The sequence below is a fragment of the Sinocyclocheilus rhinocerous genome, unplaced genomic scaffold (genome assembly GCF_001515625.1).
Source record: "Sinocyclocheilus rhinocerous isolate Xijiao unplaced genomic scaffold, SAMN03320098_v1.1 scaffold50, whole genome shotgun sequence".
NCBI classification, from domain to species: domain Eukaryota; kingdom Metazoa; phylum Chordata; class Actinopteri; order Cypriniformes; family Cyprinidae; genus Sinocyclocheilus; species Sinocyclocheilus rhinocerous.
Window position 1 is genome coordinate 1492906 of NW_015641057.1, and position 8082 is coordinate 1500987.

At 33.1% G+C, this 8082-nt stretch overlaps 1 protein-coding gene across 1 annotated transcript in view; it reads left to right on the forward strand.

The window, feature by feature from the left end:
* The first annotated feature begins 2956 nt into the window (after positions 1-2956).
* LOC107754481 (bifunctional heparan sulfate N-deacetylase/N-sulfotransferase 1-like) overlaps positions 2957-8082 on the forward strand; it is a 36155-nt gene continuing 31029 nt past the window's right edge. The window contains exon 1 of the mRNA XM_016570940.1: positions 2957-3085. The gene's annotated coding sequence lies outside the window, so the exon portion shown is untranslated. The remainder of the gene's footprint in view (positions 3086-8082) is intronic.

An 8082-nucleotide genomic window follows, 5' to 3' on the forward strand; every position in this document is an offset into this window, starting at 1 on the left:
AACCTCTTAACTGTCACCCGTCCCCTCTGTGGGACGCCTAAGTTTACTTCACTATATTACAATTAAATCCTAATCTAATCATGACAAACTATATACCGTTGGAAAGGTCTAAGACTCCTATAGATATGTTACCACCGTTTTTTGTTTTTTTTTTACAAATTATGTAGAAAAAGTAATAGATTAATTTATGACAAGAGTGCACCTCAAAAATCTACATCATAACATGAGTTCTGACCTTTGTCACAAAAAGTCTTTCTTCGTTGTCTTTTTCCCTATCACGCTTTAGAAATCATCAGAAATTATATATCAATCAAAAGCTTAAACTCTCAAAATTCATCCTGTGAAAACCATTTTAAAATTGGACATTGCATTACCATGAAAATGATACATCAAAATCATATTACAAAATGTTTTCGTTCATGAATTATAACAATTGAAGTTTGGATAGTGCACTTTCACGTTTGAAAAATGGGAAAACAGATCTAAATAACATCTCTAAATCAGTAAAAATAGGGCACAATGGACTGTATGAATATAAGGGAATTTTACAGGTGTTTTACCTGTATTTTGAATTTGACACTGCATTGCATTGTGTTTTAGGGTTAACAGAAATGCCCATAAAATCACTGTATAATATACTGTACAGTACATTTTCTTTTTTTGTTGTTGTTGTTTTTTTGTTTTTGTTTTTACAGTGTAAGCTTTTTAGGTCGCATAAAGAACTTTTTACATGATTTAAAATATAAAGATAAAAAAAAAAAATATATATTTATTGATACTTAATTACCAACTATATTGATAAATATTGCATGGAGTAAATATTTGACTAGCTGCCTACTTAAGCACATCTTTATATATTGATCCAGTCACATATTCAGTTGAAGTCATTGTCAGTCAGCCACATTTTATTTTGTGTTTTTTCATTTTTTTTCTTTTACAGTACATATTGTATTATATTGTTATTTTATTACATTATTATATGTTATTGTACAAACAGCTTATGCTTTTTTCCATAATTGAGATAATATACAAGCCATATTGACTGTATATTTAAATAAATATGAAAGATTCTTCTCTTTTTTCAGATTTGCTGTTGTCACATGACAGTTAGAGCACAGTGAATTCTGAAGAACTTGACAAGCAATACATTTCATAATTTTAAAGACAACTGGAAAACACAAACACAAAAGCATAAAAACACAAACACAAAAACAGAGTGTGTTGTGTTCTGTAACTCGTATAGTTCAGTAGATGAACTGCATTCAGAACTACACACCTAAACAAACAAACAAACACACACATTTTTTCTTCATAATATAAGCAAATAATCTTTCCCTTATGCAACAACAACAGACATGTTTATAAAAGTGATCAGTCACATGTTCTCATTTCTTTTACATTCACTGTTATCACTGTCACAGTATTGTTGAAGATATAAACAGACTCTTTCACTTTCCACTTTCCCTCAGCAGATCCTCATATACTGACAGCAGACGTGTGAATCACCGGCCTCAACTTTCCCTCATCGCTTCCTCTTCTGTTCTTCCTCATCAGTTTCCAATGAATTACTCAGAAAAACAGATCGGCATAAGCCCTTTGACTTTATTTGGTGCCAAACAGAAGCATCAAATACGCATCAAGTACATAATCTTAGAGTGAATTAATGAAACTTTACAGATAGATATGAAGATAAGAATATTTGCAAAGCAGCCAAACCAAACTTGGGTGTATGAAAAAAAAAAAACCTTCCCCAAATGGTTTTTACGACTTGATTCTTTTCAAATGAGAACTTTTAAGTTCTATAGTTCTTTATATTTTTGGTGCCTTAAAGGAATGTTGAAATTTAGACAAATGATCAATTAAAATATATGTTGGCCACAATAATAATTTGATAACTTTATGTTGCTTTTTAGCCTACATGTTTGCTATTTCATCTACTGTGTTGCGCTTCATAATTGTTTTCCTTAATACATTCAGAAATGTCTATAAAAAGCATTGAATAAGATTTATAATGGCTGGTTTTCATTGTCACCCCCACTATAAAGACACTGTATGGACATAATCAGCAGCATCAAGGTTTTAAGGTTTGTGTCTACATAACTCAATAAATCTATATTGATAAACATTACCTGGAGAAAAATGTGACTACCAGCTTATAGCCTACATAAGCATATCTATATTGATTCAGTCACATACAGTATTTAGTTGAACTCACTGGCAATCAGCTACATTTTATTTCGTTTGTAACTTTTTGTTTTGGTCACACAAAGCATTATTGACATGGTAATAATACGTATTAATAACATTAAGTTAACTTTCTGGCAAGGTTCTCCCAAAATTCTGAATAAATGTTTTGCAAGTAATGTTAATAGAAAGCTCCTAGTTTTCTGGTTTTTATTATATATATATATATATATATAAAAGAGAAAATTCAAAAGTAACATTCCCATAATGTTTGCAAAATGATCAAATGGAATAACCCCTTTACGTACGAAAGACCAAAAAAAAAAACAAAAGAAAGAAAAGAAAACGTAAAAAAACATGGACGTTTTGAAAAACATTTCATAACTTAATTAAAAGGTTGGCAAAATGTTCTGAGAAGATATTTCTGTTAGCTGGGACCTTACTAAGTGCGTTCAAGTTATGTTGGAAAGATCGTATTTGCAAATTAAACACGCTTGAAGGTCACCACAAAGTCATAATTACGACTGAACCCCGACCAAAGAGCGCACTTGACGACCTGAACACAACACACCATGTAGTTATAGTTTGGCATCAGATTGTATTATCGTCCTCTGACCACTCGTCGTCGCCCTCTAACGCTTTAATAACACGCTGTGTGTTTGTGTACGTAGAGTCTGTCGCCCTCTATCGCCGAGCGCGTGGAACGCGTCAGTTCGGCGCACGTGTGTTTCACTCAGCTGGCGTCGCTCGGTTTGCTCGTGTGCGCCGCGCGAGACGCACGCATACACGCAGAACGGAGCGGATTTACCGGAATACGGTCGGAACGGCGTCGCAGGATGGATGAGCGTTTCTCCGGAGGAGCGCTGAAGGAGCGACGCAGCCCGGTTCTGCTGTGAATCAGGTAAATGAAAATCCGCTGCATGTTCTGACACTAAACAACAGGCTTGAGTTCGTATTATTTGTTAGTGTTTTTGACACAATCCTGTACCAGTGTTGGGATCAGCACCTGTTGATAGGGCATGATTCAGTGTTTAGGATGTTCTGATGTGTTTACAGACGAATTAAATGTAGGAGCCGATGTTGTTGTTGTGTGTTTTTGCACATTGTCTTTGCATTTAGCTCATTTTATGCATTTTATGAAACTTTAGTGTAGCCTACATATAGGCTACTTTCTGTGAAAACATAAGCGAGATGCAGTCACCTGAGGTAAATCATAGTGCATTTGATGTTTACTGTACTATAAATCTTGTTCTGATCGAATAAAGTATCACATGATGGGTAAATTGCTTTATTTGGGTGAATTAAATGAACTGTGTGTAAAACCTGATTTAGATGAACTGCGCACAGTCACACGACAGTCATGTGTTGTGATTTATTTTGCTCGGATCTTGCTTTCAAAGCTACGGAGAGTTAAGTTTACGTATTTTTTTTTAGCCGAATCTGCAATAATAATAATAAAAAAAAGACCAACAAGACCCTGTTTCTTAGGAGACAAGTGTATATGTAAACTTTTGAATTTGTGAAAATTCAGTTATTATTTTATCTATATGTAATATGACTATATGTAAACATTTGATGTGAAATAACCTATTAAAGGAAGTCCTAAATTTAAAATAAAAAAGCAATTTTTATGGTCATGGATGAGACGTAGAACTAGATACAAAGTGTTTGAGTTCCAGTTTCTTTATTTTTCACAGACGTTGTGCATGAGATGCTAATCTCAGCATGTGAGATTACAGTAAAAACGATACATTTCCCCCCCAAACGTTCTGTAAGTGCTTCATATGTTTGGTTTTAGTATGCTTTTGTAGTGTCATATTGAGGTTGTTTGTTGTGATCAATCAAATTAATCAAATTGAATCATGAGTAGTTTCAGACAGCAGTTTTTACAAATCTATTTGACTGATTAGATTAAAAACCATTAAGTGAGTGTCCTCTTTAATATGAATGTGTGTGTGTGTGTGTGTTTGCACATGACCCATGAACTCCATCCACTTCACAGCTGTTGTGTGTGTAAAGTTTATTTTTAGCTGAACTGACGCCTGTTGTGTGTTTTCCGGGTCTTGAGAGCTGCAGTGAGGAGTTTATTGGTTGATTTGTCTGTTTAAGTGCCGATTGATTGATTGTGTTTCCAGTAGCATCGGAGTCTGAACGATTCAGTCTGAATCAGATACTTTGGGGCTGCACGATTAATTGAAATAAAATGCAAATGATTAGAAAATGAAGAAATGAAGGCTGCATTTTACATTTGAAAAGTAAAATTATTATTATTATTATTATTATTATTATTATTATATATTTTTAAAGACTGGATTTTTTATTTTACAGTGAAATATTACAATAGTATAAAGCAGTTTCTTATTTTGTTTTTCTTTAGTAATTTTTATATTTTTTATTTTAGTAGTAGTAATAATAATAATTAGTTGTTTTTATTATTATGATTATTGTTGTTGTTTATTTGTAGCAACATTGATATATAATCGCAAAATTACGGGGACAAAATTGGATCTTTTTTTTTTTTTTAATCGCTTTTAATTGCAATCGTAATTATCAGAAAAATCATAATCTACTTTTCTGTATTAAAATACAAACTGACTTCATTGTGCAAATTAGGCTTCATTTTTATTCAGTTTCACAATTTTTGGACTTTTGGTAATTTAATTAATAACAGTACATGAAAAATCTACATTGTTTTGCCTCTTTTTAAGATAAAGCGGCCCATAAATCAAACATTTATGTGTGTTTATACTGAAACTCTTTCTTTAGGTCTGCTCTGTCTGTGAATTCATAATTTTACATCCGCACATTGAGCTGTTCAGTAACCGTGAGCTGTTTAACCCTTAATATCACTGCTGCATAATGAGCTTCCGTCTGCGGAGAAACACAAACACTGGCGTTTGTCAGGAAACTACAATCCTTTATTTATTCTGTCCTGAGGAGAGGCAGGTTGGCAGCTGTTGTTTGGCAGAGAGTGATGGATTGTGGGTAATTTGACTCTGAAATCTTCATCTGTTCAGTGGGGTCTGATTTTGGATGATGTCATCACTCAAATCGTTTGCCCTCAAGGTGATTTGAAACTAATTTCACTCAGAAATTGCTAGTAAATTTTACCAATAAAAAAACGGCGAATAGCACATTGAATTATATGGTATTTTATTGTAAAACGTACTCCAATAATCTGTATTTATGTTCAAAGGGCTCCAAAAGTCTGAGGCTGCCAATTTATTTTTTAATTTTATAATTTTATAATTGTGGCCAACATGAACTAGAGAAAGCATTTATTTCATCATGACATTTTCTCCCCTCTTTCAATTCTTTTACTTCAATGAAAGGTTAGAATGTTTGTGAATTTTTTGAATGAAAGATCAAAACACAGCCGCCTTTGCTCATATTTACCAAGGGTGCCAATATTAGTGGAGGGCACTGTATATATACACACATATATATGTTTTGTTTTCCAGTATAAATATTAAAATGGTTCTTAAATCAAGAGCCATTTACTTCAATTGCAAAATTACTTCATAAAGTCTTGTTTTCTGAAAAATGCATCAAACTGAAGTGAGTCTATGCTTAGAAACATCTGCTAATAGACTAGAAAACGCCTGAGCCCATTAGTAGATAGTTGTTCTTGTTTTAAGCATAAACTCTCTTCATTTTGATTAATTTCTCAGAAACAAGACTTATAATCTTAAATCATTTTCCTTCCCAAATAAATGTATGTTAATTTCTGAATGTTTTCACTGGAAAAGAAGACTGAGCTCTGAGTGGGGTCTGTGTAATGTGTCTTTGTGTCGAGCAGCACAGAGCAGACATTAATCACTCTGTTGGGCAGGTGGAGAGAGAGGAAGTGAAGCAGAGAGGATCATGGGAGGACAGCAGCTCGTGCGGTGCTCATTCATCATGCAGTGCGTTGTGGGATATGTGAGGTCAGCATGTGTAGAGCAGGACATTATGCACTCGCTTACACACAGACGGCTGATGTCTCTCTTTCCCTCTGATAGACTCCCATCGGTGTCGCCATGAATCTGTTGTTTTATTGTTATTGATGCTAATTATTTTGAAAATATTTTAAACAACTTGGTTAAAGGCTTTTGCCTTTAAATGCCACTCAAAATAGCTTGATAAGCGCAGTTTTCCCACCTGTTTTAACACATTTCCTCTTTAGACAGGAAGTTGGGACGGGACACATCAGAGATTTCCTTTTTTCATTTATTTTGGCAATTACAAATTTACTGCTTACTGAATACTGAGCAGTATGTACTGCACACTGCCTACTATTTTTTAAAACCATCAGGATTTAGGGTTGCACAATGTGGAAAAAAATTCTAATTGCATTTTTGAATTAATAAATTTTTATTATTATTTTTTTGTGATTTAAAAAATGTCATTTACGATTCACAATGTTTAAATCTCTAGATATACCACAAAATTGTGATTTATATATAAATGACTACAATAATAATAATAATAATAATAACAATGTAATTATTATTATCATTATCATTATTATTACTACTACAATAATAATTAGTATTTTACACATTTTTATTATTATTGTCGTATTTGATATGATGATGGTGATATTAGTAATAAAAATAACAACTTACTAACTTTTAACTTATTAACTAAATTAAATATTACAGAATAAGATTTTCTTTGTATTATTTCATTGTAAAATTACAACAATAATATTTAAGGCTTTTTTAATAACTCAACTTTCAAATATTAAACCATTTGAGCTTTTATTCAAGTCCTAAAGCTTCTCTAGAATTGCTTCTTTTTCCAAGTTTATGAAAACATTTGGTGTTTTTTATTTATTTATTTTCATTGTGTTGTTTCAGAAACAACACATTTCGTTGATGTGATTTCAGAAACACTTGACCAACAGCCAGTTGTGACAAACCCCCAATAACCAAATTGTTCTCTTTCACCTCTTCTTTTGCTTGAAAGTGTTAGTTTTTTTCTCTCTTTTCTCTTGAAAGTGTAAATTAGCAAGACAATACACGTGCAAATGATAAACTTTAACTCTATGATAGTTAGTTAATTTGTGAATCAGATGCATACCCATAGATATCCATACTGATCACAGATCAACTGCGATCCGTTCCACCCCTATTCATTATTGTCACTTACTGTAATGCTGCATCGCTGGTGTTGTCTAGTCAGCGACATTACAGCCGTATGCAACGAAATTCAAACCCAACAGGTCAGAGGTCACCAAACGTGAACTTCAGTGCTCAGCAGAAGACCAAGATACTTTGCTTGTGTGTGTAGTCACTGAATGCTAGAAGGGAACATGAAGTGAATAGACACTGATGGTGAATGTGTGGTTGTCCCGGTCTCAGAGGTGTCGGGATCATGTTACATCATCTGACCCGTTACCAACTCTCGGCCAATCCGGACGCAGGTCTGGACTCAGATTTAGGTTAGAGGTCACTGGGCACAGCTCAAATCAGCGGCCGGCGTGTGTGAGGCGATGTCATTACCCACGTGCCCCTGTAACACACATCTCTCTATCTGCTGTATGTTAAAAAGCAGTCAGGACAGTCGCTTCTCCTCACCGTATCATCTTGATGGTCTCAGTTTTTGTATTAGATTTAGATTTTTTGTCACTTTAATTTGAGTCATTTTATTGTTTTTGTCAGTTTTCTTTTTCTTTTAATTTTTAAAATGTCTATATAGTTTTATTACTTTAATATTATTATTATTTTAAATTGTATATAACATTTTTCTTTTATTTATTAGTTTTAGTTTTACTTATTTTAGTACTTCAGCAGCATACAATGAAACTGAGAAATGTAGCCTCGGCAACTAGCTGAAACTAAATGAGTGTTTTAAAAATGTTTAAAAATAAATTATTAATTAATTTTTAATTCTTAATTTTATATATAGGCTATA